The sequence below is a fragment of the Haemaphysalis longicornis genome, unplaced genomic scaffold (genome assembly GCF_048455015.1).
Source record: "Haemaphysalis longicornis isolate Haplotype H1 unplaced genomic scaffold, Haemaphysalis longicornis Haplotype H1 scaffold_3, whole genome shotgun sequence".
NCBI classification, from domain to species: Eukaryota; Metazoa; Arthropoda; class Arachnida; order Ixodida; family Ixodidae; genus Haemaphysalis; species Haemaphysalis longicornis.
Genome location: NW_027526335.1, coordinates 200482612 through 200492611, shown reverse-complemented (window position 1 = coordinate 200492611; position 10000 = coordinate 200482612). Strand labels below are relative to the sequence as shown.

General features: G+C 48.8%; 1 protein-coding gene across 2 annotated transcripts in view; it reads right to left on the bottom strand.

Annotated features, from left to right (window-relative positions):
* The window catches only part of LOC144175927 (short-chain dehydrogenase/reductase family 16C member 6-like), a 109957-nt gene that overhangs the window by 86861 nt on the left and 13096 nt on the right, over positions 1-10000 (bottom strand). The gene's annotated exons all lie outside the window — the stretch shown is intronic.

Below are 10000 nucleotides of genomic sequence, written 5' to 3'. Positions count from 1 at the left end.
TCAATATTATACTCGGGCGAGGGGCGGAAATAAAACGCGCAAAACGAAAGAGAAACGGAAAGAGCGTCGCTACTTTACGATGCGCAAACAGACCGCCAGCTGCGAAAGCTGGTTCGGGAAGCGCAGCGCAAGTGAGGCGTGCGACTTCAGGTGAGCGTGTGCACGTATGCACAGCTGCGCGCTCGTCGTGCACACGTAATGACGCGACGATTTTATCTCTGTCTCGATGCGCGGGGTACAGGACGACGTTAACAAATTCGTTCACCCAGCATCACCGTTTGTTCCCCAACACCGACCCTAGCACCGGGGCCTAAGTATTTCCCTCGTGCGACAGGCCTAGCTTCTGCCATTCTTTCGGTATTACCCCCAGTGGTTGCCAGGTGCTCAGAACAAAACGTCGCCGGCAAATTGCCGAAAGTAGCCAGAAAAGTAGCCACCTTGAACTAAAGGTTTGAAAATAAGCTAGAAAAATCGCAATTTTGAGCAAAGCAATGGTAGTTACTTTGATTTCGATGGACTGAGTAGTAAAAAGAGGCAGAAATTTTGAGAAGTAGTAAGAGTGAGTCAGAAATATTATTCATTTGCCATGGATCGTAACAACTACAGTTGTTGCCCATTGTCTACCAAGAAAATTAGCATATATAAGTTTAGGTAACGTATTCAAATAATATGAATGATGATAGAACTTGTGTTTGCCGCACCCTGTTTTCTCCCTTTTTTTCGCTGCCTCCTTGCATTGCCGCGCTTATTATAAACCGTCATTCATTTTTTTCCACCACTCTGCATCGAATCTGAAGCGCCCGTGAACTGCCTAAAGAAATACACTTTAAATTGGCGGCGTTGGTTAAAGCCTTCGACATGATTCTTAAGGCAGGTGACGGATATTTAAAAAAGCAACACATGAAGTTTCGCATTGTGCGGGTTAGTAGCGGTGTGCGCTGATTGTTTTTTTTTTTGAGTGACACTGACTGTTTGGGCCGTATTATTAACTTTGCCATGTCGTGCCAATTTTTGGTTCTGATTAAATTCCAGTTTTATATGGACTCCTGAAAATAACTGTCGACCTGAAAAGAACTGTACGACCAGAGAAGGCTCTTTTCTAACTGTAAAGTGTCGGAAGATCCTGGGAATACGAAAATATTCATCAGCGCTCAAAGAAGCCAGAAAATAGCCAAGTCGCCATACTAAAATTTTAGTCGCCACGAGCCTATAAAAGTCGGCAGTTTGACGACAAATCGCCAAACCTTGCAACCCTGATTACCTCGGAAGTTGACTAGGGTATCCAAGCGGCATCTATCTTGTTTATCATAGGAAATGTGCGCAGGTCACAGCATTGTCATCGCCATCATGGCATATACCATGGCCTATTTTAGTGGAATGGGGCAGGAGGAGAGAACTGTACTGTAGAACACCCGGCCGTTGTCGCTTTTAAATGGACTATCGTGCAGTACACGCCTCTACCGCCGTAATGCACACACATAGACACGCTAAATGGGAATCTTTTTTCGGCCGCAAAGAACAACGACACAAAACGGTTCCTGGCATGCTGATACAGGCTCGCAGAACGTCGTGGACATGCTAAGCTTGATAGCTCGCTTATGCGGAGCCTCATAAAACGAAGGTGAGAGGTGTGGTCGTTTGTCAGAAATGAGGGCAGCATAAATGCTGGACGTTTGATTCCTCGCGAACATCTTGAAGATGAAATTCCCGAAGTGTTCCACGGCGTCTTCGGAGGAAATGAAACACAACTTTCAATACAGCACCATTCACCTCGTTTCTTCAATCATGAGAAAAAGAAGAAGGAAGAAAAGGGGTTAAGAGCTAGGGTCGGGACCCCCCAACATGCTGGTGAGTCGTCCGTAATGCCTTCAACACTAAGGAGGCATTATGGACTCAAAGAAGTCTACGCTTGTCTTTAATCCACGACTTGCCGCTTGCCCCAGGCTAATGGTTTCCGAGATTGTCTTACGACAGCCACAGTTTTGATTCGAACATTCACAAATGCGCAGTCGCCGTGGAATGGTCAAGCTGCGATGGTTAATTACACGTACGATGTATGAAGATGAGAGGCCTCATCTGTCTGGTGGTGCGGTAGGCAGGGTTAGAATTGCCTCTGGTCGTATGATCATGGCACAGGAAAGTATACTCGGTGGAGATATGCGGAGTGCATACAGGACGCAGGTATGTTCATTGTCCAACTGATCGAGGTAGTTTGGCGGCTCGGAGGAAAAGCGTGTCATCAAATTTTTCGCACGGGAAACTTCTTCATCTACCCTAAGGAAGGTAGAGTGGACGGCCCAAGGAAAGGCATGGAGGTCAACCAGAGAACGCCTTAATTGGCTACTGAGAGGTGCGCAAACGAAAGAAACGGACGTCAAATGGATGCAAAGTTTGGGCACGCATACCGTGGCTTCACCAGGCGGCTACGCAAGTCAGCAAAGTGTAAGAATTGAGCCACCATTGTGATTGCGAACGAGGAGGAGGCTGGATGCGCATATGAAGAAGATAATCCAGTTAATAACGTTCCGACCGGAGTCCGACCTCCGCTTATATGACATTGTCCACGGTTTCACTGCATTCGCACCAGAAAAGATCTGAAACATTGTTCCGGGACTGGTGCAAAACCGTGCAGTAATGGGCTTGGACCTAAAAGCACATGCTCGCGCGAAATAGGAGGCTTCGAAAAGAAGGGGTTTCGGCGCCGACAGGAACACTCCTGCGCATGTCCCATCAATAGTATGTCTGCCGGATGAGCTCTTGGCGCCGAATTTAGCCTTTAAGGGGACATGAAGCCACAGTGCAACTTTTTTTCAGTTTCGTAACTCACCCAGCTTCCCCCCCCCCCCCCCCCCCCAGCCACGCAAGACGTTTTCTTAGGTGAAAAGAAGCAAGAAATATGGGAAAGAATTGAAATCTCCCGCTGCAGTGACGTATTAGGGGCCGGAGTGACGTATTATGGGCCAGCAGTAAACACGCTTTCCTCAGTGTGTCAACTGCAGTTTAGGATTCAAGTACTACGACAAAACAAAACTACAGGTTTCAATACAATCGCCAAGTCATTTTTCTTCGCGCTGGTTTAGGTCGACGGACGCAGTTCGCGCAAACTTCCTCTGACGTCATAGAGAAATTGCCGGAATAATCACTGCTAAATTCGTTTTTCTTTAAATTTCTCGATTAATGTCTCGATTATTTGATTTAAGCTCGCGATAAAGTTATCATTTTTATCGCGATAAAGAGGTTATTCCAGCGAAAGAAACTTGTATTTCGTCTTCACTGCCACGTTCAGCGGAGTGTCGTGCACCTCCGACGCACATCTCCCAGTCCCACCGACGACGACACTACAGGCCGGGCACGGGAGCACGGCGGCGGCGGCGTCCGTCGCGCTTCAAAGCAGCTTTACAGGGCAGCCAGCGTGCGTGAAGGGTCTATGGAGATGAGGCTGTTGACAGGACTGATTCTATCGCCGCGTGCCCTTGCGTTGGCGCATGCCAGTCGTCCCGCTGCCTTCGGGTTCCCAAGGCAACGCGGTGCCGCTCCATCGCCCACACGGTCCTCGTCGTTTATCGAGGGACGGGTTCAAGGCTTCCACATCGGCTAAGGGTCGCAAGCACGCATGGTTGCGGTTGTATCAGATCTTTTTCCAAGGGGGGGAGGGGGGAGGGAACTAGGAGGTGCACATGGCCTTGGGTCACGTAGTGGTCATCAAAGGAACTTTCCAAAACATTTCCCAGCTCTTCCGAGAAGCTTTGCACGAAAGGGTGTTCCCCTAATTACTACACCGGAGTCATAAAAGAACGCATTACCTCGAAAAGTGCGAAGTAGGGATACCCGCCGCGGTGGCTCAGTGGCTAAGGCGTTGAGCTGCTGAGCACGAGGTCGCGGGTTCGATTCCCGGCCGCGGCGGCCGCTTTTCTGATGGACGCGAAAAGCAAAAACGCCCGTGTGTACGAGATTTCGGCGCACGTTAAAAATCCCCAGGTGGTCAAAATTAATCCGGAGCCCTCCACTACGGCGCGCCTCATCGCCTGCGTTGCGTCGGCGCGTTAAACCCTACAATCAAAATCATCGGAGTAGGGATGCATTTATTCTAGATAATTATTTGACGTCTCAGGTTTAAGTTTTCTAGGCTCACGTTCCGACAGAGTTCTAATGACCACTTAACAAGTTATGCAAGGGCTCTTGTGCTACGCCCGGGCAGTTTTCAGAGAACAACGATAGATTCTGTTGTGGTTAGTAAGTGCTACACTGATGACATACACTTACCATTACTTCTGTCCATAAGTTGCTGACCGTTGCGCCCGAAGAAAAATTTTTTATACAGTTGAGCTTTGTAACTATAACAACAAAAGGATAGGCGATGCAGCATGACAAGCATCAGAGGCGATATTGCATAACGGGCCATTTAAGGCTCATTACTGTCGGCCAAAGAGGCAATAATTGATGCCTGACTACGTATATATGCAACAAATTTGACTATGCACGTCCTCCGCTAAGAGAACTTTGAAACTGAAACCGCGTGTTCTGCCACCTGGAGTCATCCGCATAGATAACCATAGGAAGCAGCTTAAAATGATCAAAATCGTTTTCCCATCACCGCTTCCGCAGCCGTTCAGTTGGCGGGGGTTTGACAATGATAAAATGCTGTGTAATTAGACGAAGGTACGGCATACTTGTCCGCCATAATCAAACTGCCACATTACGGCAGGTTTTATTGCGCTAGTAAACGCAGGGCTCAATCACAATTTTGGCGCATTCGTTTTGTCACTCTACGATGGCGTCCCGAACGAGTTGGTGACTGCCTATCAGACCAAAGCGATCGACGCGCATCCAGTCGCCACCGACGTTTCGTTTCCTGTTCTAGTCTCCCGTGCCGTCACTACAGTCGTTTCCCGTTGCTAATGGAGCTCACCCGATCCACGAATAAGGAACCCATGTAGCAATGTAAGAAACTATCGCCATTCCCTTCGCCGGTCTGGGACAATTTTCACCTTTATTGGGCGACGTGACAGTTTTTGTTGTCACTCGTTTACACAGTACAAGCGAAAAGCTCACCAAGTTTTCGCATACTGTCACCTGACTTCGTTTCGGCGACGGCAAGTAGCGCAAGGAGGGAACGCTAATCCTGAAATCATTTTTGTTAAGGTATAGAGCGGAAGTTCCATACCTCCGGAGCGGAATAAACGTACACAGGCATAAACGTACACAGTACTTTAAGCGAAATTGCTAGCGACTGTAAATTTATAAAAATACAGCAGAAACAAAATACAAAAACAGAAGCTGAAACAGGCACGGAGCTTTGGCCATTTGCACTTTTTTTTTTTTTTGCTGTAGGCAGGTTTGCACTTCGTTTCGGAGGCATAATTGGCGCGCAAATGAGCCGCTGGTCTGAAAAACAGTGCTGTTTCCCAAGATGGTAACGTTCGAAAGGAACGCTTTGTACAGACTTGTAACCATAATTCCTCCCCTTTGCTATTACTTGCACCGTTTCGCGGGCCAGTACACCCCCCCCCCCCCCCTCCCCCCGCTGTTGTCAAAATACTTTTTAATTGTTTTCATCTATCGCACGGCAAATGAGTGCTAATTGTTCTGCGACACCTCCGCTGCAGACCCCAGGACGCATCATCACCGTCCTGCCCGCCATCATCGCGAAATCCACGGACACCGGCGTCGCCAGGTCGAGACCTCCCAGTCAACCTTCGGAGAAACTTTTCCGTGCGTCACATTTTTCCGTCACGCAGCTTGAAAGCTGCATCTGAGCGTGCAAGCATTTCATTACCCTCGATCCCCCTCCCAGCAAAGCCACGCGTTGGCGGTGCGGTACCGGGAGGGGCATACACAATTTCCGCAGCTAACCTCCCCTTTCCACCCCCTGGTCTTCGGTTTTTTGTTTCCTTCGTTTTTTACTTCGCATATTTTGTTCGGCCGAGTGCCCAAGCGTGCCTCGCTTCCGCGACGTTAGTCTTGGCGGACGAACTCGGGCAACCTTAGGGCCGCTTTCCGTTCCACTTTCTGGGGTTAGCGGGGCTACGCGGCAAAGAGAAGAAGAAGAAAAAAGTTACTTCTACCTGCCCTTGCTTCTGGCTCTGCCGCCACGCGAAGTTTGATTCACCGCCGAGCGGCCAAGGAAGAACGCTGACATGCCGTCAGCGCTTGTTTATTTAGAGTTGCCCGCAACACGGAAGGTGGCTCCGAACGAGGCGGCGCCGGGCGTTATTTTCGGGCGCGGTGGTCGGCGATGCTTCCTCGAACTGCCGCGTTCCTCGCGAAAGCTTGCGGAACCGCTTTCAACGCGTCTTGACACGTGCTTCCACGGCAAAGCGTGAAATCGACGGAAACGGAAGCAATCAAAATCACTCTTTACGCCCCGCGGAAAACGCGTGGAAATAGTGCCATATGCGCAGGCGGGCTGACGTGTGCCAGGTTTGGCGACGTCAATTGCAAAGCTAGTCGAGTGGACAAAGCAGGCGAAGTACGTGTGCAGAAAATACAGAGTGAGCCTAGTTAAGATACTAGATAAGATACACAGCACCGTCACTGAGGCATGAAAGTGAGCAAAGACGGACATTTTGGTGTCTATCAGTGTTGCAAGACTGCCGCTTCTCCGGCCTCGCCGCTAATGTTGACGAGACCATTTGTAAGCAACACTGCCGAAGACGCAGCAACGCGGCATCTTCGGACACATTTTTGCAGCTGAAACGCTGCTAATCGCGTTATCTTTGATTCGCGTTCGAAACGACGCCAGTCGCGCGCAGTCGCCGAGCGAGGAGGGCAAGCGGAGGCTACCAGGGTTGACCGACTTAAAACGCATAAACAACAAAATGGCGGCGCCCATAAACCGTCGCAGTGTAAGCAAATGCCACGTGATGCGAACTGACCAATAATCACGCCGACGGCACGGAACAATAGGAGAATAGAATGCCGATACTCTGTAACCTTATCTAGTGACACTGAGTGAGCCAAGGGGGTGCTGCGATATGCTTCTATGTGCTTCAGTTGGAGATAGCTTCTAGTTTTGCGTGCAGTCGTTGTTAGACGCTGTCGCTTTACACGGAGGCAAAACCCCCGGACTCGTTTATCCGGTAGAATAAACAAAACGGAGACGAAGCGGACGTGTCTTCCGTCAAGACATCTATGGTCTAACGCATGCCAGTGAAAGCGCCCTGTAAGATAATCTTGACTGACCACGGCAGCGCTTTTGCGGTGTTCGAAACGTGCAAAGAAAGCAACGCTCGCGTATTTGCTCGCTGCATCGCCACTGTGTACACACAGCCGGTCGTGGTGGTGTTGCTGCGCTAACGAGTGCGCAATAGCCGTTTTGGACCTGCTGTCGTCTTGCTCGTTAGGCGTCGCCAGAAGACAATCGTCCTGCAAGGTCTTTGAAATACGACTTTGAAATACGATTGTGTCCCGAGGTAGTTGCCTACGACGTCTGCGCACCTTCTCATTGTATAAACGGGCCTAAGAAGGAACTGTTGCTGACGCGCGACTCGCCCACGGTTGCTCCGCTACCGCTACGCCATATTTGATGACATATCAAAAAGAGAAGAAGCTTGCTGTTGGAAGTTCCCATGATGTACATGTACTCACGCACGGACAAAATTTTCGCCAGGGCCTGGCACTCGTCCCATACGGTAACAAAGCAAACGCCGTCGACGGCGTTCTTGGATTACGACACCGTAAAGAATACACAAAGCTTTCGCAAGCACGCATGCCTTCTTGCCTTTCGCTCCGTTATGACAGCACCCGAAGATATTCTTGCAGTATTATGCACGAGCCATGAGCATTCAGGTGCTGTAAGCATTCACCAGCGGAGGCCTCTAAAGGGGTCTTGACGACAATATAAAAGTTCGAATCGGTTTAGTAAAAACACTGTTTCGTTCCGAATAACAATGATACCAGTTTTATTAAAAACCTCAAACAAAAAAATGAAGAAGCCTAACACTAACGCGCAAGACTTAAAGGTATCGAAGCTGTACACAACCTTCGCGACAACCACGGAGGTTTAAGTCCACGATTGCAGCCGATTTGCTTCCTCTCCGCTGTCGCAACGACCTTTCCTCCATCGTTGTCGCTGTAAGTGTGAGCTTCCTTTAATTTTTTGCAAGCGATAATCGTTGGACATCATCTTGGAGTGGCGTACTCTATGACGTGTCTTTCTCGTTCCGAGCAAGCGCTGCGATTACGCCGAACGCTGGAGCTTTTCTTTTTTTGGACAATAATGGCCAATCAACATAAGTGGGTAATGCTCGGGTTGACAAACATGCGCCGGGGACGCTGGGCGGTCTTCGCGAGGCACGATCGCACGAGCGCTCAGAATTGTTTGCTTTTGTTAACCAAACAAAAGTACCGGGTAACCATACAAAGTAACCATACAAAGTAACCATACAAGGTAACCATACAAGGTAACCATACAAGGTAACCATACAAGGTAACCAAGGTAACCCTACAAAGTAACCATACAAAAAAGTGCCGGGCGCTCGCTCGCGTGCGAGCGCCCGGCAGTTTCTGGGTATTTTTAGCTGCGGACACGAGAAATTGCGATTCGCTGAACAGCTTCGTTGTTAATAATCGAAATAGCAAGGAAAAGAAATGAAGCAGTGGCGACTCCCCGGCCAGTTTCCGGCAATTTCTCTATGACGTCACAAAAACTTGTTTGTGCATTTGGCAGCAGGCGACCTAAAGCACCGCCAAGAAACATCACCGGGAGGTTGTAGTGGGACCTCAAGTTCCGTTTGAGCGTATCACTTGGATGCTAACGTGCAGCTGGCACACTGGTGCTTATGCTTTAAAGCTGGCCCTCGTTACGTCACTCTGGCCCTATTATTAAACCTCTGTAGCGCGAAATGTGAGCTTCTTTATATTCATTACGTGTATTCGGTTAAAAACGTCTGTTGTGACTAGAATGGAGCCGGGTGAATTTCCTCAAAGAGGCTAGTTTCCTGAAATTGAACGACGTCGCATTTTGTCTTCATGGCCCCTTTAAAGGCACGCCTTTTTGCGAGTAACCGGGTTCCACGTTCATGCCTCGCTGTGTAATTCATATATGGTTCAGCCATGTAAAATAAATCAAACGCACATGAGTTAACAGTGAATTCGAAAATACTATTGCACCTTTGCAAGTGAAGCGCACGTGTCGTGTGTAACGCCGCCCTCACGTTAAGGCTTATTTCCAGTTGATGTCAAGTTTTTACACCTCATTACTTACCATGCATTTTCAAACCCCGGTCCTTTACACCAGTCATCTTCATTGCCTTGTATATCATTTCCCGTATATTTTTAAGGTTTTACACTTACTATCACCTCGCCCTTATAACACTTTTTCTTGGCGCTCTTTGCCCTTAGTTGGCCTTGCGCCATAAAAACCCAACCATCATCATCAGCTTATTTTCAATTGCGAAGAAAACGGAAGGAAAAAACAAAGAAGCCAGACGGAAACGGAGAACCTTGTGGCACATTTTCTGTTTGGTCTGGAGCACGCAAAATAGGCATCAAGAGGTCTTGCTAGAAACTGCGGAAAAATTCGGCCACTTTGTTGCACGTACTTCGGTTGAGTCACGGTATTCTGAAGAGTACGATACAGCGTTTTACCCGCATGTAATTGCCAAGTTGAGTAGTCAGAAATAAAACACTTAGTCCAAAAAATTAAAGCCATTCCACTCAATGTGAAAGCTGTCGGAAGTGCAGAGCAGTGATTCGCCATAATGGGCTGTAGCGCGGTTCTCCGCTCACTGCTACCACCCAATGCAATTCAAATTTCCCGCCTTCGCAGTGCTCGCGTGCCCACTGCCCGAAACAGCGCCAGGGGCAGTTCTGTTCTTTTTGTGCTTGCTTTTCCTCCCGCATGTGCCGGCGTTGCACTGTCACTTTTTTTTTCGCTTACTATCGTAAAAACCATCCCATCGAGTGTTCCAATGAACGCGGGCGCTGGCGGTTATTTACGTATATTTTGCCTCAAATGTACCTGCCGCTTTCCTTGAGATAAACAACGGGAAGATGCATG